Source organism: Schistocerca nitens, chromosome 1, assembly GCF_023898315.1.
Source record: "Schistocerca nitens isolate TAMUIC-IGC-003100 chromosome 1, iqSchNite1.1, whole genome shotgun sequence".
NCBI classification, from domain to species: Eukaryota; Metazoa; Arthropoda; class Insecta; order Orthoptera; family Acrididae; genus Schistocerca; species Schistocerca nitens.
The window spans coordinates 411,882,157-411,903,621 of record NC_064614.1 but is presented as its reverse complement, the minus strand read 5'-3'; the positions used below and the strand labels follow the sequence as shown (position 1 = coordinate 411,903,621).

Genomic DNA, 21,465 nt, shown 5'->3' with positions numbered 1-21,465 from the left:
CTAATCAGACGCGGGAGCGGCGCGAGGTTTGCTGACAGAGGCAGCCGGCAGCCCGTGCGGCTGCAATATGGGCGGCCCGCGGCCGGAAATAAACCGGCATAAACAGCGTCCAAATTAGAAGCCGCCTTCCGGCTCACACACGGTACGGGCCGCTAAGCCGCCCGGAATGGCGCTCCAGTGGCGATGGCCTCCCTCCAGACCGCGCGGCGACCTCGCTCACGGCCTCGTTAGCGACTGACGGAAATCCAATCTTACCAGTCCTCCGGTACATCGTCTGTAGTAAATGTCCGCTGAGTGTGCTTGTCGTCCTATTTGCGAGCCACGAAATTCTTTCAAAACTTGACGCAAATATCAGTGGATACTACTGGCGTTTCGCTTTAGTGTCTGCATCTGCAAGTCCCTTATTCGCAATCAAAAATCTTATCTGTATCAACCATTTTTAAAATTTTGCAAGTCACTTTAACGGATCCGGTTCGCTGGAGCTCTGACGGTAAGCTTCTACATCTATATCTACATCCATACTCCGCAAGCCACCTGACGGTGTGTGGCGGAGGGTACCTTGAGTACCTCTATCAGTTCTCCCTCCTATTTCAGTCTCGTATTGTTCTTGGAAAGAAGGATTGTCGGTGTGCAAGCTTGGCTTGCAGTTGGCCGGAATGTCCGTCTGCCGAAGACGAACGTCGTAATTAACACTAAAACAGAGGCGGACCGTGACCCTCTTTTAACACAGTATCCCCTGTCATCATCTTGATGTAATTTACAGTTTTAAGTCGTTATTACTGAAACAGATTTTGTGAATTTCTCTATGGAACATTTCCGTAACGCTGAGAAGTTAAATGAAGTTGTTTAAAGTTAGCCTTATAGCCATATATTTCATTCCATTAAATGTTTGTAATGATGTTCGTTTCTACATCTACATTTATACACCGCAAGCCACTCAACGGAGGGCACTTTACGTGACACTGTCATTACCTCCCTTTCCTGTTCCAGTCGCGTATGGTTCGCGGAAAGAACGACTGCCGGAAAGCCTCCGTGCTCGCTCGAATCTCTCTAATTTTACATTCGTGATCTCCTCAGGAGGTATAGGTAGAGGGAAGCAATATACTCGACACCTCATCCAGAAACGCACCCTCTCGAAACCTGGACAGCAAGCTACACCGCAATGCAGTGTCTGCCACTTGAGTTTGCTAAACACTATCACACTTACCGAACAACCCTGTGACGAAACGCGCCGCTCTTCTTTGGATCTTCTCTATCTCCTCTGTCAGCCCGACCTGGTACGGATCCCACACTGATGAGCAATACTCATGTATAGGTCGAACGAGTGTTTTGTAAGCCACCTCCTTTGTTGATGGACTACATTTCCTAAGGACTCTCCCAATGAATCTCAACCTGGTACCCGCCTTACCAACAATTAATTTTATATGATTGTTCCACTTCAAATCATTCCGCATGCATACTCCCAGATATTTTACAGAAGTAACTGATACCAGTGTTTGTTCCGCTATCATATAATCATACAATAAAGAATCCTTCTTTCTATGTATTCGCAGAACATTACATTGGTCTATGTTAAGGGTCAGTTGCCACTCCCTGCACCAAGTGCCTATCCGCTGCAGATCTTGCTGCATTTCGCTGCAATTTTCTAATGCTGCAACGTCTGTGTATACTACAGCATCATCCGCGAAAAGCCTCATGGAACTTCCGACACTATCTACTAGGTCATTTATATATATTGTGAAAATCAATGGTCCCATAACACTCCCCTGTGGCACGCCAGAGTTTACTTTAACGTCTGTAGACGTCTCTCCATTGAGAACATTTTAAGAAACATACGTTAATTTCTCACAATGTTACAACCTAGTTAAAACACGACACTTCTCACTATAACAATGGTTGTATTGTGTAAATAAATACGCAAAATTTAAGAACGAGATAGATGAAGTAACACACACTATAAATTACTCGGTGGAAACGAATGAAAATGCGGGAGCATGTTGCCAGAGGCCTCGCAGTCGTGCACAGGAATCTCGATGTCACGTGATGTGATGTCAGCGTCACTATAGCGCCTAATGGGGCTGGCCCCGCAACACGAGGCATTTAAATGAGTGAGTAAAGACAGTGTTTGTCAATTACCGAGCAGTTACCAGCTCTGTGGCGGTGTTCTTCATTACAACATGGCCCAGAGACAAAAAAGGGGGAATTCACACAGGGAAGAATCATCTGGAAACTGGAGACGGATGAAGTGTGACGACTTTGGTATTGCTCACAGCATTGTTTCACGTGCATGGGAGCGTTGCGTACCACAGGCACTGCTGCCAGAAGGATAGGAGGTGGTCGACGACGGTCAACTAAAGCAGCATACGACAGTGGCGTTGTGCAATAGGCAACAAGCGACCCTGTTGAAAATCTAGACTTTTGAAACTCAAGCCGACAAGCCTGGTCCCAACTGCGTAAACTTGGAGGCGCAAATCCACCTGAACATAGAAAGGACGAAATATCTCCCAACAAGGTTGCATCCCGCATAGTTTCTGCGTCTAGAGCCCCACGAAATAGAAAGCACACAACAAAAGTGAAGAAAGACTTAAAAACATTAAAAAGGACCCGTGCAATGGACTCAGAATATTCATCAGATATTCGCATCGAGGAGGTTACCAATGCCCTGAAGAAGGTTAAATCAGGCAAAGCTCCGGGTTTCGATGGTATCCACCCTGAGTTCCTCATACATGTCGGAGCCTACACAAAACAATGGTTGGCTAAGTTCTTTACGGACATTCTCCAAGTGGGTAACATTCCTCCCTCACTTAAACGAGCAAAGATCATCGCAGTCCTGAAACCTGGTAAACCAGGGGATAGACCAGAGAGTTACCGCCCCATTGCCCTTCTCAGTATGGTCTATAAATTACTAGAAAGACTGCTCCTCAACAGAATAGGCCAGACTATACTCAAAAAAATCCCTAGCGAACAAGCAGGATTCCGTCCGTATCGCTGCTGTACAGATCAAGTCCTATCACTGACAAAATATATAGAGGCGGGGTTCCAGAAGAAACATAAAGTAGCTGTAGCATTCATAGACCTAACAGCAGCCTATGATACAGTTTGGAAACAGGAGCTCATGTACAAATTAATTTGTGCCGTCCCCTGCTAGAAGATAACCAACCTCATTGATGATATGTTGTCAAATAGAACCTTCCAAGTAATAATGGGGAATGAGAGAAGTAAACAGATGAAACTCAATAATGGACTCCCACAAGGCTCTGTCCTTGCGCCCCTTCTTTTCAGCCTTTACATCGCTGACATGCCTGCAACCAGATCGCGCAAATTTGGTTATGCTGACGACTGGGCTCTAGCAACAGCCCACAGAAATATAGAAACTGCTGAAGATATCCTTACGAGTGACCTAGGGATTCTCAGCGAGTACTTTAGAAAATGGAGGCTACAACCTAGTGCTACAAAGACGGAAGTATCTGCCTTCCATTTGAACAACAAAATGGCCAACAGAGAACTACAAGTCTATCTAGACGGGAAATTACTAAATCACAACAAAAACCCAAAGTACCTTGGGGTTACCCTAGATAGGACACTAACATTCAAAGAACACCTGACGAAAACTGCAGCGAAACTTAAAACACGCAACAACATATTGCAGAAGTTCTGTGGCACCGCTTGGGGCTCCACAGCATCTACCTTAAGAACATCCGCACTTGGCTTGGTGTATCCAGTGGCAGAATACTGTGCCCCAGTGTGGCTCAACAGCAAACACACACACATGGTATATAGCCAACTTAATGCAACAATGCGTATTATATCAGGCACAATCAGGCCAACTCCTACAGTCTGGCTGCCCGTTCTCAGTAACATAGCCCCTCCTAACCTGCGCCGTGAACACGCTCTGGTTAGAGAATTTCAAAAATCATGACCAACCCTCAATTAAAAATCCATGAAGATACTCGCGACATCCAAGTAAACCGACTCCGGTCTAGGCATCCTCCACTAAAGACCGCACAGGCTCTGCATCAAACCAACTTTAAAATAAATGACCGATGGAAAGAGGAATGGGAGAGCAGAACAGCAGTAAACTGCCACAGTATGCCATGCATCTTTAGTAAACCAAAAGGATTTGATTGCCCTCGCAAAATTTGGTCAACTCTTAATCGCATTAGAACCAACTGTGGGAGATGCGCCGACTCCTTACACAGATGGGGTAAACTTCCTTCGGCCGCTTGCGACTTTGGCGCTGAGAGACAGACGGTCAAACACATCGTTCAGGAATGCCCACTAAGGGAATACGAGGGTGACCCACGGGATTTCCTAATGGCGACCCAAGAGGCAATCGACTATTTATTATCTAAGCTGGACGTCTGCTTGTGATTGCTCTTCTGTGAGTGTAAATTTACAATTGGCGGTGTTCTTATATACAAACTGTTATTTATTGCTCTGTTTATACATATGTGATTTTTCTTAAATCGTGTTGTTTCTGTAATTTTTACTGTGATGTTATGAGCCATACGCTAAATAAATAAAATAAATAAGCGACCCACATCAAACAGTGAGTGCAACTGCAACCACATCCAACAGCACTCCAAGGAAAGCACCTCATTTTCATGGATGAAAACGCGGGACTGCATCAAACATCGCGGTGGAGGAGCTATTGGAACGAGAGGATATTCGGCGATTGGAGTGGCCACTCCGTTTCCCCGATTTAAATCCTATCTAGCACGAGTGGGACGCGTTGGGGCGACGTATTGTTGCACGTCCACGTGCACCAATGGCCATCCAACAGTTGTCAATCGCACTGGTGGAGGAATAGAAAGCGTTATCACAAAAAATTCTTGCTAATCTTGCAAACAGCGTGGGAGAACCTGATCACACAGTCTATTATGAATCACGTCCCGCCTTTGCAATGTCCAGGGGACCATAATAAATCGCGGTGGCTTCAGTATAATTATTGCTCTTGAAGAAAAGTTTCATTTCTCTTCGTCTTATTGAGTATTTATTTCATTTACTTTCTTCACTATATTGCATCAGTTCTTTCTATGCATGCTCCAAGTTTCATCGAGCTATGTTACTTGGCAGTGCCATAGCAAGACAAAATTACCTTTATCCTAAGTTTTGCACTCTCAGCGTAAATTTAAGAGAAATGTTGAGAGGATCACTTATTTTATACCATACTTTCAGCGGACAATCCAAAAGTGGAGTGCCGTAGAGTGGACTTGACGTCGCTTTGCGTAGCTTAACATGACTGAACGTTGTTAATGAAAATGAAATAGGAGTGACTCAGATACACTGGAGTTGCTGGTACGACGGAAACAGGATGTACGTGTAGTTGTGCGCAAAAGCAGGAAGAAGAGCATGTCGCCGTCTCCAACCCTAGAAAATAGCAACTACGCATCTACCCTCTCCAGGGACACACTACATTCCAGCCAACATATTGTGTTACTAGTGGCTTGACACAATATTAATGACAGCTATCAATTGTACGTAAATACTGACATCGTCTTTTAACTTTTAATTTAAAGTTAATTATTACTGCAGAAATCTGCATCCGCGCAGAACTGTGTCGATGTTATACTAAGTAGTCCGGGACGGCACAGAGGCACTAGCTGTGTCATTCTGTACTGATAACGATCTCAGCCGCCCTAAGGGAATATACTGAATGGCTCCCCTTGCATCGTCTCAAGAATCTTGCCCAGTTATTTATGTCAATAACGATAGTGCTTACAATGAGATTGCCGTCACGCTGTTCTGCAATTTTCACAAACACAATGAACCACAGAATTTGGTTCATTCTGCCTCGTAAAAGAACATCGGCGCCTGTCACAGTTTCTTGAACAATTCAGTGTCGGAGCGATTTACAGTAGGTGTTGCTATTTAACAATAGATGGTGGCGCTTTGTAAGACTTCCTTGGGAACACAACGAGCGAGGTCGCGCAATAATGGACTCTCTTCTGAGAAAACGGCGATTGAACTCCACGTCCGGCCATGCGGATTTAGTTTTCCCGTGGTTTCCTTAAATTCTGAAGGCAAAAGGCGAAACATTTCCTTTAAAAAGGATGCGGCCAGATTTCTTCCCCAATCAGAGGACGTCGCCTTTCTAGTGAGCTCGCCGCTTTGCTCGTGGTCCCGTCTGGAGGGCCTGCAGAGCCAGCGCACACAGTGGCGGGCGGCGGATTAGCGGCGGCTGAGCAAGTGGGCTGCCAGCAATTACAACGGCAAGCAGAGCGCGGGCGCGCCGCGAAAATGCAGACAGGGCCCACTTAGCCGCCGGCGGGAACGCCGCTGTCCCACTGCCTGTCTAGCGCTCCTCTCGCTGACCCACTAGCTTACTTCACCCGCACTCCATTCTCCTGTCTTATGAATGAATCTCCCGTTCATTCCAGGAAACCTAAACTGAAGTCTTTCTGGCATTAAACACTTCCGACTGAGGTATGGACAGAAAATGAGAGTACTTTAGATAGTACGAATGTTTGAGTACAGTCCCGTCAAAGTCGAGGGTATTACAGACGGAGCATTAGCTCAGGTGGACAAAAGAAAATAGATTTCGGCATTGCTCAAGCATCTATCGCAAAATTCTCTGAGATTTAGAGAAATTGGGGGAAAAATAAATCAGCAACATCAGACAGGGATTTTAGCAACGCTCCTTTCGAATACAAACCTGCAGTTTTCTTCACTACGTCACCCCTCTCGACGGACGCTTATGAAATCTGATCTCAAGCAGGAATCTAGGCATCTTTTATACTAAAAAATCAGAGTAAATTTACGTTTCCCAACACATGCTGCCGCCATTTCACATTTTCGCTGAACATTGCTAGTTTAGCGATACGCAGCTTGCACCAGATGACTTGCTTCTTTATCAGCTGAAAGCTGCTGTTGGTACGGCATAAATGCGGCTGCTTTACTGCACCTCCTTTGCCGGGCCGTTGACTGTAGAAATACTGCGCAAGTAACAGCTCTAGTGCCACAGCAACTGTTGCCTGACATACAAAGCCAACACACTGTCTTCAAGGCCATCTCTCTCCCCTCCCTGATGGGACTTGTAGCTGGTACCAATATAGACTCACATTACCGTGGAGAAAACACGTTACACACGAGCAACAGGCTATGCAGCTACTGGAGTTCTCTGACGAACAATATGGAAACTCGCAATAACGGATGATGTGTAAATTTTCGCGGAACCTAGGGAAAAAGGTGGAACAACGATTCTAGTTAACAGTTTCATCGACATTATCATCAAATTTATTGCTGAATACCGGTTCCCGTCAGATCACCGAAGTTAAGCGCTGCCGAGCGCTGTTGACAAGCGGAGTGCACTCAGCCCTTGTGAGGCAGACTGAGGAGCTACTTGATTGAGAAGCAGCGGCTCCGGTCTTGCAAAGTGACATACGGCCGGGAGAGCTGTGTGCTGACCACGTGCCCCTCCACACCCGCAACCGATGACGCCTGTGAGCTGAGGATGACACGGTGGCCAGCCGGTAACGTTTGGCCTTCGTGGCCTGTTCGGGAGGCGTTTAATTTAGTTTTATTGTTAAATGAAAACGGATTCTTTTGAAAAAAAAAAAAAAAAAAGAAATACTGCATCAAATACGAACCGAGTACCTTACACACTATAACATGGGAAACTATAGTCTGAAGAAGTCGTATGCAGCAAATATTTCATCGAAGATATAGGCTTATAAGCTTTCTTAAAATTTAGTTTATTTATTTAGCGCATGGCGAATCTGCAGAATCGTATATTACACGTAAATTAATTGTTTGAAATGTATATGTATTGTTTAAAATGTATATAACAATCAGTAATTTTTGTTACTAGCAGATATTAACATAGTTATTTACAAATTTGCGAACGTCACACTACACATGGATGTAAAATCAGAAAACACTAAAAAATCACACAGAGCAGGTCGGATATTTACAAACAAGTAAGTAACTTAATCTTATTACTTTATTATCACAGTTGTGTATCTAGTGAGCTTAACTAGTTGATTGCCGTGGGCGAAGCATCGACTAAATCCTTCATGGTTCATCCGAAATTTCTCGTTGGGCATTCGTAATATGACATGCATTAGTAGTTGTCCTTTGGATCCACAGTCGTGCCGGGGAAAAAATGTTTTTATGAGGTAAAACAGATATAGTAAAGATGCATATTACAAAAGGGTTGGCGGAATTCTACATAAGAAGAAGCGATTGTCTTGATGCAGAGAAGAGACAAAAAGGAAAGTGAGGACGGAAGAGAATCTATTCGTCTATAAGCTGTGGGGAAAGAAAAAAAACGCTCCAAAGTAGCGACCGGAACTTTACGACTGTTTAGCCGATCCGAAGTGATTCATGTACTGTCGCGGAAGTTCAAATTTCCTATACCTCACAATCAAAGTTTCTCAGGGTGAATGGCCTCACAGTTCAGTACACTTGAGCGTGTGATTTGTATTTTATCGGCGACTCCGGGCGGTAATGTGTTTCCTGCAGGTAACGACAGGTCGTCTCTTCCAGTTTACTCCGATGTTGAAGCCCAAAGATTCCCGGAAAAGTGTGTCACAAATACGTTACGTGCGCTGGGGACGACACTAGTGGTGTCGGAAACGGCACGTGTGACGCTCGGCGAGACGTGGGCAGCGTGCAGCAGGTGAGGGCGGCACGTCACGCAGGCTGCGTGTCTCTGTGCGTGGCGCTATTTCTGTGCGTGCCGTCAGGGGCAGACCGCCCCACAGGGCGCGGCGCCTCCCGCCGACTGCGACACGCCGTTCGCTCTCTGCGATGAACCGTGGCACACCATTCTCATTCTGCGTCCGAGTGACGGCTCACGTTTTCCGCTAGGACTCCGCTACTAGAGTTGCGCATGCGCACAGCGCACTAGTGTCCCGCCAAACCCCTCAGGCCTCAGACGGTAGACAACTCGTTGCATACGGTACGAGCGCTCGTTGGTTACGGAGCTAGGTAAGGAGGTGTACTTAAGAAGCACTCGTACCGTCAGGGCGACGACGGACGCCACAGTGCAAGGCGCGCATCCTGTTTACGCTGACAGAGGCCGGCTGCATCCGACTGCTGCGCAACACAGCCTTGGCGACGCCGGCGCCAAGTGAAACTGCAGCCAGGCTCATTTGTTTTGCGGCGATTGTCTCGGCTGTGGGTGCCGTTCATGCGGACTTCCGCGCTCTGCTTTCCCTTCCTCTGCCCAGCCCACCCACAACACGTAGAGTACAGAGTGCCGATTCGGTTCCACTTAAATTAGTAGCTAACAGCCTCCCACCACAGCCCTGCCAACATCACTGCGCAGCAGTCTGCCCGATCTTCTAAACGACTGCCACATAAATACTGGTACGGAGACTTGAGGATAGCAGGATTTGCCGGATACTTGCGGACATCACACGCGCCAGGTAGTTTGGCCATCCATTCCTCGCCTTCCTCGGGGTGGCGGGGTCCGCAATACCCTACTTTCGAGCAACCGTGTCCGCATCTTTCCCGGCACCACCAGTATATGAGAGTCCTCCACACGTTCAATATTAATTAACAACAATACGCTCTCCAGTCACTTAACGTCACCACTTGTCAAAACCCCGCACAGCCATCTTCTGTAGCGCGGACCGCTGCTAGACATGCAGGAAGAGAGTCAATGAGATTCTGGAGGGTACTGACAGGGATCTAGAGGTCATGCCAACTATAGTGCTGTGGTCATCTCCGCTAGATTTCTCTGTTGAGCATCCATGACACGAGCAGTCCGATCGAGATGGTCCCACAGTTTTCCATTGGGTTTAAATCCGGAGAATTTGATGGCTACGGGAGTACGGTACATTCATTCCGGTTCTCTTTGAACTACGCACGTACACTGCAAGCTTTGTGAGACGTTGCATTTTCCTGATGGTAGATGCCATCGTGCTGAGGAAAAACAAACTGCGCGTAGGGGTCGACCGACCCCAAGGACTGGCGCATACTTGTATTGATCCATTGTGCCTTCGAGAATCACGAGATTAGCCTGGGAATGCCACGAAAACATTCCCCAGACCATAACGCTTACTCCTCCAGCCTGGACCTTTCCGACGATCCGACACCCACGTCTCCGATGGAGCATGAAACGAGATTCAGTTGAAAAGGGCACCTATCGTCTCTTCAAAATGGTTCAAATGGCTCTGACCACTATGGAACTTAACATCTGATGTCATCAGTTTCCTAGAACTTAGAACTACTTAAACCTAACTAACCTAAGGACATCACACACATCCATGCCCGAGGCAGGATTCGAACCTGCGACCGCAGCGGAGTTCCAGACTGAAGCGCCTAGAACCGCTCGGCCACACCGGCCGGCTATCGTCTCTCAGTGGACGTTTAGTTGCGGTATTCGCTTGCAAATTCCAGTCTTCATCGCCGATTAACAGACCGGCGCATGAATAAGGTGCCTGCTGCGGAGGCCCGCATGCTGCAAGATTCGCTGAACGGCCGTTGAGGTGACACTGTTGGTATCCCTGTGGTTCGTCTAGGCGGTCAGTTACTCAAAAGTTACACGTCTATTCACCCGTACACAGCTCCCCAGCCGTCGTCACCCCTGTCATTTACGGCCCGTAGTACATCACAGTTGCCTAAGTGCCAGTTTTGGATCGCGCCATTTTGGCACGCACTGTATACTGTAACCACGGCAGCAAGCGAACTGTTTACAAACTTAGCCGCTACCCTCGGCCCGAAAGCCCGTTACCCTCGGCCCGAAAGCCAATGATTATGCCCTTTTGGACATTAGAATCGCTCGGTTTCCGCATTACAACGACTCCACTGTTTTCCGTCTGTCTGTGTGAAAGCTGTAAGAAGGAAAGCTTGGAAACCGACCGAACATAGCAAAAAATGTTCTCAGTATGTCCGGAAAAAGGATACAGACCGAACATCAGTTTCGTCAGACATTATTCACTAAAATTCATTTCACATCACATACTCATCTTCTTGGTTATTCGAAACGCATAATAAAAAGAAAATTACAGTGACGAGGCAAATACTTCGTATGAATGACCATAAAAACGTTTGGATTTTCACGGAAGCACTATAGCATTATCTATTCAAAATAACAGCAGCGTGCACACAACAGAAATTAAGAAGTAGAAATCGTAAACTGTAGTCTGATACTGCTTTGGGGCATCTAATGTGGCTGCATCGACTTCAAAGCAACGTACAGCGTAAATCTGTAGCGCCAACTCTCGGTATTATACATCCATGATTGTTATACAACATGTAATAGCTTTGTATTTTTCACTTTCCGAAAATCTTCCAATGGGTGTCTTTTAACAGACGCCATGGATAATACCACAGGAATCTGTGTTCCGTAGGAGTTGAGTAATGCTGGTATGTCAGATACCGCCGAGCTACAATACAGTGCAATCAGCTGTAGAGAGTTTTGATTAAGCAGTCGTGTTAGCTTCATAGATTCACTATTCAGCTTAAATAGTACAGACATTTTTTTATATTTAACTTAGATTCCTTCTCGCCTTTCGTGCATCAGTGATCTACTTTATGAGAATAGCCGGCCGAAGTGGCCGTGCGGTTAAAGGCGCTGCAGTCTGGAACCGCAAGACCGCTACGGTCGCAGGTTCGAATCCTGCCTCGGGCATGGATGTTTGTGATGTCCTTAGGTTAGTTAGGTTTAACTAGTTCTAAGTTCTAGGGGACTAATGACCTCAGCAGTTGAGTCCCATAGTGCTCAGAGCCATTTGAACCATTTTTATGAGAATAATGGAACTTTTTATCTGCGACCTGCTGATCATGAAAATCTTATGTCACAATAAATCTGCTTTAACTGAAAACTAACTTCGACGGAGTACCTTCGATTATTTAAAACTGTTTAAGTACCATGAAGTTCATAGTTTAACTACCGGGCGCTAAATGGGACGACGATCGAGGCAAGTAAGGTCAGCAATGCTTCAAACGCGATGCGATTAGAAGCCATACAAAGTTAAATCCCTTCACAAACCGATTCGTTCTACACAGTTAAACGAATTAGAACTAACATGGCGGTCCACGTTGCAGCAGTAGACGGTTTCTGTCCCACTCAATGCCTGTCTTGCCGTATACGAGTTGCGCCTCGGGGCGCCACCCATTTTAAAACTTCCTGAGCGCGAGATTTCTTGTGTAGTACCGAAAATAAAGCGATGCATACCTCGATTCAGATTGAACGCAACACAGCTTCGATCCGATTTACACCCAGCGTTTTTTCTTGTGAGAAGAATATGGCGCGGTCCACTCGCCTCTTCAGGACAACTGAAATCTTTCAAGGAGCAGCAGTGACCTCACTTTGAGAATCCGACAGCCCGTTTCCCTGACTGTGTGCCCGTCCAATAGCGTCGTCCAATGACGCCTGATGCAGGGGGAAGAAGCAGTAGCCAAGCGGCAAGAGTGTGCTGAGAGCAGCATGGCAGTTGTCACAATATAAGTAATAGGAAATTTTGTATATTTCGCATACTGCCCAGGTTTATTATTAACCCTTTCAGACCCTCTGGCTACAACTGTGTACAATAACTTTTAATGTGTCTTAGCTGCACCGGAAGTATTTTTTCCCAATGGAAACTTGAGGTATACATATGTGAATGTGCAACCTTTTTATCGTGCACTAGTGTTGCGAACTATTGGTCATCACTATGAAAATACCAGCAAGCCAATGTAGCAGTGCACAGCAGATCGTGAACACCAGAAAACGCGGATGTGGTTGGATCGCTATATTCCACTGTATTACTGAATACGGTTATCGTTACTTTGCATATTAACTACTGAATGACCATTTTACTATTCATCACAATAGAAAATATTTCGTAATTAGTTTCTTTACTCCATAAAATGAAGTCAAGCGCACAAAATGTTTTCAAAACGATTACATATTTTTTTGTATAAATCTTGCATCTAGGATCATTAAAAACCACCTGAGGGCACTACCATATAAAGAACAATTTTAATTGCTCCAGAAAAAATCATTGCTCCAGAAAAAAATCATTCTGAAAGGATTAATGAATGTCGAAATTTTGACAAATAGTGATGTAAATGACAGCGTGGATAACTACAATACCTTTCATTGTCTCTCAGTCCCTACAAGTATCGTTTGTTACATTACTAGGCGAATATAGAACACCGATAGAGTCGCGCTGGCGATGTCGGAACGCAGAAATTCCGGTCCCAGAGTGTGCGTCAGCGCCTCGCCCACAATAAAGCAATATGTACACAGCCGTGCAATAACAACAACGCCATCAATCAATCTCTCTGGTGCGGCTGATACCTTATCGGGAGATATGTGCTCCGTTATTGGAAGTGCAAACTGCAGTTCGATGTCAATCGAGTCAATGCCCTCGTCATTACCAACGTGACAACTAGACAGGTCGACAAATCAGGTAGTGAAACTGCAGTTACATTTTCCATTCCATTACATTTTTGTAACACTCACTACGCACCAAAAAGAATAGGATTGTGAATTAGTTGAGGGATGCATCACCTGTTTTCAGAACTGTTTGGACGTGGTATATTTTGCCTGAAATTTTATGTTTTATGACAAATCAAAATTACCTATTATTAAACGATTGCTTCAGGTAGTGGCACAAAGCATACAAGGATTGGGCAAGTCTACAGGTCCCATTCCTCACAGGAAAGAAGAAAAGTCAGGTTTTAACGAGTCGTTGGCGTCGAAGTCATTATAGACAGACACCGGTTCACAGTAGATAGAGATGCGTAATAGACTAGCCCGTTGCTTTCCGGGTGGAACCATCCCGGCATTCGCTTGAAGCGATTTAAGGAAACCACGGGGCACATAACTAGGATATCTATGAGGATCTGAAGAGTACCTTCATTTGTACCATTTGATTTCCATATTTTTCCGAAATACCGAGCTTTTTCCTCGACAAAATACGCCTAAAAAAGAGCTGAATCTTTTAACACGTCGTAAACCGCAGTGGCACATCTATGACGCATTTCGAACAGCTGAAAACACGAAGTGGGACATATAATTAGAGTATACACGTATTAAACCCGTAACAGATTCCGAAAATATAAGCGACATAGCAAAGTGGAGTCCAAATAAGGCAGAGGGTGGTCATTTCCGGAACACCCGTGGATGATTTTAAAGAATCAGTATCTGAGGCAGACTGCAAAGCGTATGGAGAATAAGGCGAATGGTGTTAAGATGCGTACGAAAGCACGTCATTTCTTCGCTGTCTATTCACAAATGTAACAGAGAGAAGAGTGCCCCAACAGTACAATCTACGAGTACGTCTACGCCTTACTGGGCGTCATACAGGATACTTCTATCCCCACCATAATTTCTCTCCTTCACTGTTCCATTAGTCAATGGTATGCGCTAAGAACGACTGTCTGTAAGCCTCCGTGTAAGCTCTTATTTCTCTACTTTTCTCTTCGTGGTCACTTCGCGAGACATACGTAAGAGGTAGTAAAATGCTCCCCAGATCTTCTTGAAACGTACGCTCTCGGAAATTTAAGTGTTAACCTTTACGTAATGCACAACGCCTCTCCTGCAGCGCCTGCCACTGGAATTTGTTGTGCATCTCCGCAGAGCTCTCGTGCTTATTAAACGATTCTATGAAGGAACGCGCTGCTCTTCGTTACGTCTCCTCTATGTGCCGGCCGCGGTAGCCATGCGGTTCTAGGCGCTTCAGTTCGGAACGGCGCGACTGCTACGGTCGCAGGTTCGAATCCTGCCTCGGGCATGGATGTGTGTGATGTCCTTAGGTTAGTTAGGTTTAAGTAGTTCTAAGTTCTAGGGGACTGATGACCTCAGAAGTTAAGTTCCATAGTGCTCAGAGCCATTTGAACCATTTCGTCTCCTCTACGTGCCTCTTCTACTAACCCTAACTGACTGCTAAGTAAGACTCATGAATATGTCATACAATTCATTTGTAAGCCACTTCTATCACGAATGAATTACATTTCCTCAATATTCTTCCAATTAAAATGAACTTAAGTTCGTTCAGTACGGTTACTACTGTCTCCAGTGGTTTTCGGCCAACGGCGTAAAGGAGCAGTAAGAAATCTGTTCCCCTATAAATGTGTAGTATGTTAAATGTATTTACGTTCAGGGTCAACTGCCAGCCCTTCCATCGGTCATCGACTTTCTGCACGTCTTCCTACATTTCGCTAGTGCCCTGACGTTACCACGTCCCCACAAACAACAGCACCAGCTGCGAACAGCCTTGTTATGCAGCTTTCCCTCTTACAGAATAAATCATTTCTAAGCATTGTAAACAGTAACGGCCCTATAACACTCCCGAAATTGCCTCAACATGAACTACACAGTGGCTCGCAGAGTACATAGATCGATGTAAAACATTATAAAATAATTCAAGGTCCTCAATAGAACGACCAATTACGCACTTAAGTATTTCTGAAAATAGAAAGATGTTAAAAGAGTGAGGTACAGAGGACCCTTATAAACTTTGAATCGAGGAATGTAAGACTACTGGCCTCAATACTTTCTATACTTTACAAGGACAGAAGAAACCACCACACTCAGAAGCGCTTCACGTAATGGTTAAAAATTTCCGTCATAAGTTTAGGAAGATGCCGTTCCTTTTACTCAGCTTCGTCCCTCCACCAACAACACAAACGTTACGTTTTTCTTATCTCAGGGACACGGAGGTCTGTTTACTAGCCAGTATACAAACACAAACAAATGTAGTTTGAATCTATCTTGGTGCATAGCTGGAAATTAAAAGTGTCCTCGATGACAACATCCGTAAAGCAAGACACGTAATACATGGCGTAGCCAACTGAAGACCTGGCCGGGGCGGCAGCGCCATCATGTTTACTGTCGAGAAAAAGAGCGGCAGGGGTGATGTAACAGCGTACACTACAGTATTCTTGTGGAGTGTTGTAACACGCTACAGGTCTAGCCGTTGGCCTCAATGGCAAACTCTCACCCACTAATAAGCAAAATTATATGAGAATACGGACTAAACAGGACCCACACAGACAGTCCAAGACTTACTAACCACACTCACTCACGAGTTCAACATTATGAGGTTCAAACAAACGAAACTTTCATTTCATTAAAACCAAGAAATCATCTACCAAGTGACACTGACAATAGGGGAAGAGAAAGCTACAAAACATCTCTACCCTAGAAACCGAAATAGGTTAAAATAGCCGGCCGTTATGGCCCAGCGGTTCTAGGCGCTTGAGTCCGGAACCGCGCAGCTGCTACGGTCGCAGGTTCGAATCCTGCCTCGGGAATGGATGTGTGTGCTGTCCTTCGGTTAGATAGGTTTCAGTAGTTCTAAGTCTAGGGGACTGATGACCTCAGCAGTCCCATAGTGCTCAGAGTCATTTGAACCATTTTTAGGTTAAAATAGACTTACATCTAGGATGGTGAAATGCTGTGTCGACAGTAATGATTAGTAATCACAGCTAGAGTGTAAACCGAACATGAAATCCAGCCCTTCCCCCACACGCGACTATTCAGTCAATAACACGCAGCACTTCCGGTTCGAAGTGATAAGCCTATGTTTCATCGCCCGTGACAATTTACGGAAAAAAAACTGTCGCTATCAGCCTCGTAACGCGCAAGCAATTGCGTGCAGGTCCTTCGTAGCTCTTTATGTTCTGTACGTGGCGAGCAACCCAGCGGTAACACACCCTGGAGTGCCCCACCTGGTACAAGTGTGTCTCAGCCCTCCAAACAGAGACGTCCAATTGTGCAGCGAGGTGTATTATTATGACCCGTCGATCACCTCGAATGAGGGTGTCCGCACGTTTCATCATTCAAGAATCACAGCTGTGTGCGGTCGGCCGGCACGTGGGAGATCGGACAGGTCAGCGCTACCTTGTTGTGATGATGACAGATGCCTCGCATGGTTCTTTTGTTCACTACCAGATCACTGTATACGCTCTGCAAGGGGCTAGGAATATCTGTGATGCTCTGGTTTTCAGTCAAAAGAAACTCAACGCACCTTCGTTACAGACCGCATTCTGAAGCCTACGTATAGCGCCGCTACCAGCTGGAACTTTATTAAACTACAGGGGCTGAAGTGGAAATATTCCACCGTGTCCCACAAAAAGTCGGCATTTTTTCAATCGAAGTTAGCTGAGAACAAAAGCGACGCACTACTTATTGAACGCCCCTCGTGTTACTTTAATTTTGCCATACAAAAGAATTGTCACATCAGGGGGGCAGAAAATAGTTTTATTTTGTGAAAACTGTATCGCCAGTACGTTGAACAGCGGATACTGGCGGCCCCCACAGAGTGGGCAGACGCTTGCTACGGACGCGCGGCGCCATGTGGGCGCCGTCAGTTCGGCTCGCCTGTGGTTTTTCTCGCGGCCAGCAGCTGCGACGCGTCGCCGCCGCCCCACGCCACGCCCGCTACTGTTTACGTCTGCGGCCGACTCGTGGCTGGCTGCCGTCTTCTGCCCTACACGCGCGTTTACTTCCAGTCCCACACAGCAGTTTCTCTACTCACCGACCGATCTGAATGGGAAGATGGTGAAGCAGGGCTATTATAAGACGGCTTTTCGAAGGTGACACTCGAGGCATGGGTACTGGCAAGTTATCTACGGGAGAATTGGGGCGCTCTGAATCCCATATGCATGCCTGGGCTCGTTTTTAAGTACAAAAGTTTCTCTACAGCTTCTTCTGGAATTAGATCTCGAGCGTCAGACAAGTACGTCACTAAGTAGGCACCCCTGGAAGAGCATATACATATTTAACAGGTAGGTAATTTGCTATTATTAGCGGACCATTAATGGGGCAACGTGACACTATAAAGGGCCAACTAGAATACTGCACCAGACGTAGTGTTTCATCTAACTAAAAGTACTTATTGACTATCTGACATAAACACACTTCGTAAAAAACAAACTGGAGCCGGCCGGGGTGGCCGAGCGGTTCTAGGCGCTGCAGTCTGGAACTGCGCGACCGCTACGGTCGCAGGTTCGAACCCTGTCTCGGGCATGGATGTTGTGTGATGTCGTTAGGTTAGTTAGGTTTCAGTAGTTCTAAGTTCTAGGGGACTGATGACCTTAGCAGTTTAAGTCCCATAGAGCTCAGAGCCATTTGAACCATAAACTGGAAAACGAGAGGTTTCACCCAGCTATAGGGCCAAAATTACGGCGATTATAGCTCAAGCAGACCGCAAAAGTCATAAGCCCTGTGTGAACCTTTCTGGTAGACTAAAACTGTGTGCCGGATCGGGACGCGAAGCCGGAACCTCTGCCTTTCGCGGGCAAGTGCTCCAGCGACTGAGCTGTCTAAGCACGACTCACGACCCGCCCCAGAGCCTTTTCTCCGCCTGTACCTCATCTCCCACCTTCCAGACTTCACAGAAGTTCTCCTGCTTATCTTGCGGGATTAGCACTCCTGTGTGATATATTCATTCTGGAAAAAGTACCCGAGGCTGTGGCTAAGTCATGTCTCCGTGATGTCCTTTACTGCAGGAATGCTAGTCATGATATCCTTTACTGCAGGAGTGCTAGTCGCGCTAATGTATGTAGGACTTATCCAAAGTTTGGAAGGTAGGAGGTGAGGTACTGGCGGAAGTAAAGCTCTGGGGGCAGGTTGTGAGTTGTGCTTGGATAGCTCAATCGCTAGAGCACTTGCCCCCGAAAGGCAACATAGGTACGAGTGCTGCTCCGGCACACACTTCAAGGTTGTAATCTGGCAGGGAGTTTAAAATTAGCGCAATATACGCTGCAGCACGAAAACTAATACTGGATAAGCACTGTCTGTGCTATGTAAGAAAGTAACAAGGTTTTAGTTTCGCGAGCCAATAGCGTCAAGGTCGTTTGAAAATCAGCTGGCTGGCTCTGTTGCAGGGACCATTCCAGGATTCTCCCAAATAGATTATGAAGACTAAATCGAGGTGGGAGAACGGGGATTTAACCAGCACCCCACTGCAGTGTGAGTTTAATGCCTTAAGCACTCTTCCTCTTCGACTATTAGGTCAACTGCCTGACTATTTGCTGCAATTCTTGTTAGATGCTAATGAGCAGTAACAACTATATGTAGTTATCACCTTGACACATTCCTCACCAATAACAACAAAACCAACATCTCGAAGATAAAAAGATTATGGCTTTGCCTAGCACATGTTATAAGTGCAACGTTTCTTTGTTCTCTTCATAATCGTATTTAGCGTCTTGTGCAACGGTTCTTTCTGGCTCTTAATAGACGTATTTAGAGTCCTTCCAGCTTTTACAGTGCCACTGATATTAACTAAATTGGCTGCACTCTTCAGCTTACATACTGGATTTTACAATTTGTTAGCGTCGTACAAAGGGGGAAGGGAGATTGGGATTTAATGAGGCCGTTAGAGCCGGCCAGGGTGGCCGAGCGGTTCTAGGCGCCACAGTCTGGAACCGCGCCACCGCTACGGTCGCAGGTTCGAATCCTGCCTCGGGCATGGATGTGTGTGATGTCCTTAGGTTAGTTTTTAAGTAGTTCTAAGGTCTAGGGGACTGATGACCTCAGAAGTTAAGTCCCATAGTGCTCAGAGCCATTTGAACCATTTTTTGAAGCCGTTAGAAACGTAGCACATGCTCGTACTGGAGAAGGATGGGGACGCAGATCGACCGTATCCTTTCCAAAGGACTCTTACCAGCGTTTGTCTTCAACGATTTAACAAAACCACGGAAAAGCTACAGCAGATAGAGCGCCATCCTCCCGAGTGCGGGTACAACGTCTTACCACTACGTCACCTCGCTCAGGTTGCACGACTTGTAATAAGGATCTTTAATTCTCTACCAGACAGTCACCTTTCCGTCTTACAAGGAGAGGTCCTCAACGGTGGGATCGAATTTTGGAAACCATATATATGGTGACGTGGGTTAAGATCCCAGGCATCAAGCCGTCCGCGGTGGCCGAGCGGTTTTAGGCGCTACAGTCTGGAAATGCGCGACCGCTATGGTCGCAGGTTCGAATAGTGCCTCGGGCATGGATGTGTGTGATGTCCTTAGATTAGTTAGGTTTAAGTAGTTCTAAGTTCTAGGGGACTGATGACGTCAGAAGTTAAGTCCCATAGTGCTCAGAGCCATTTGAACAATTTTAACCCAGGCATCACATCCTGCTGCCGTTCACCCTGGAAGGCCCTTATTTGGATGTAAATGACGAAAAAATTTTCGGAATTTTGTGTGTCGCTCAAAAGCATTAAAAAAGTTGTATTACAGACTGATTACATGCTTCACATGCACGACGTTGTGGATTTGAATCTCGTCACGTGTATTAAATTTCTTATTTTTAAATCTATATCTAAATGACTTACATCATTATTTTTATTGAATTAAGGGGACCTGGAAAGGTTAAAAATCATGAAATATTCAATTTTTACTTTTTTGTATTTTAAAAATTTGCAGACTCTCCCATTTCAACGGCTATATAATTTATTCAGTTTAGAAGACCACAACTATTTTAAAAATATTTTTGAAATATGTTCTGGATGGGCGTGATCCACTGTGTCGCTGTTAGACTACTGTCAAATGCTATACTCATTAATCTACATGCTCATCGTGTACATGAGAGAAAATAAGTGTTACAAAATAAGTGTTGAGGCCCACCCGTTAGGTGATGAACATACCACAAAGTTTGATAAACATCCGACAAGGGGTTCATGGCGCCACTCTTTCCATTTTCAACAGTGTATCTTGATCTTCACCACACGTTTCACTGAACGGTCACTGTAAAATCAGCATCCAACTGAATAACAAATGTCACCCTTTGGAGGAAGCAACTTACTCTCGGTACACAATGCCGCTCCGGAACTGGACGGGAACATGACAATAAACGAATGAACAATGAAACTGGACTTGTACCGACTGAGGCAGTGGAACGGGAAGCGATCAGAAATAGCCGTAGAGCAGACAGGAAGGCGGGACTTTGTGCGCAGCGCTTAATGAGAGGCCCCGGGAGCGAAGCGAGGCGCGAAACAACAAGCAAGCTGGCAGGCAGGCAGCGTCCCGGGCTCTAATCAGCAGGCCGGCCAACCGGCCATCAAAGCAACAGGCTGGCCTACCCTGCACTGGCCTGGCTGGCCAGCACGTCTGTCGTGGGGTCAGCGCCCGCGCGCCGAGCCACGCCGCGCCGCGCGCCGCCCTCTCCACGGACGGACACAATGCTCCGCGTTTCACTGCACACCCCTAACTCCTCAGGTCCTCTTCGGCGTGTGTTACTTCCACCGAGGCAATTTATTCCACCGCTCCCAATGGCAACGTAATTTCTAACTTTGAATCTCTACTGGGACGGGGGGAGATCAGTTTAGTTCACGAGAGCGATATCAATGTGGTGAGATTGGAGGAAATCCTCCAGTGGTTAACATCGGAGAAGAATACGAGTGGTGACCCGGTTCAGTCAACAGCAAGTCCTCAACTTCTTCAGACCAAATCATCACCCTATCACCTCATTCAAACCAAAGGTAACATCTCACCTGAAAATAGATACAAATTTCCTAGACTGATTCCTATTCGCCAATTCAATACCGAAACTAGTTTATATGTGAACCCTACAGACACACGCAG

At 46.0% G+C, this 21,465-nt stretch overlaps 1 protein-coding gene across 1 annotated transcript in view; it reads right to left on the bottom strand.

Moving 5' to 3' along the window:
• LOC126249766 (uncharacterized) overlaps positions 1 to 21,465 on the bottom strand; it is a 1,113,531-nt gene that overhangs the window by 262,074 nt on the left and 829,992 nt on the right.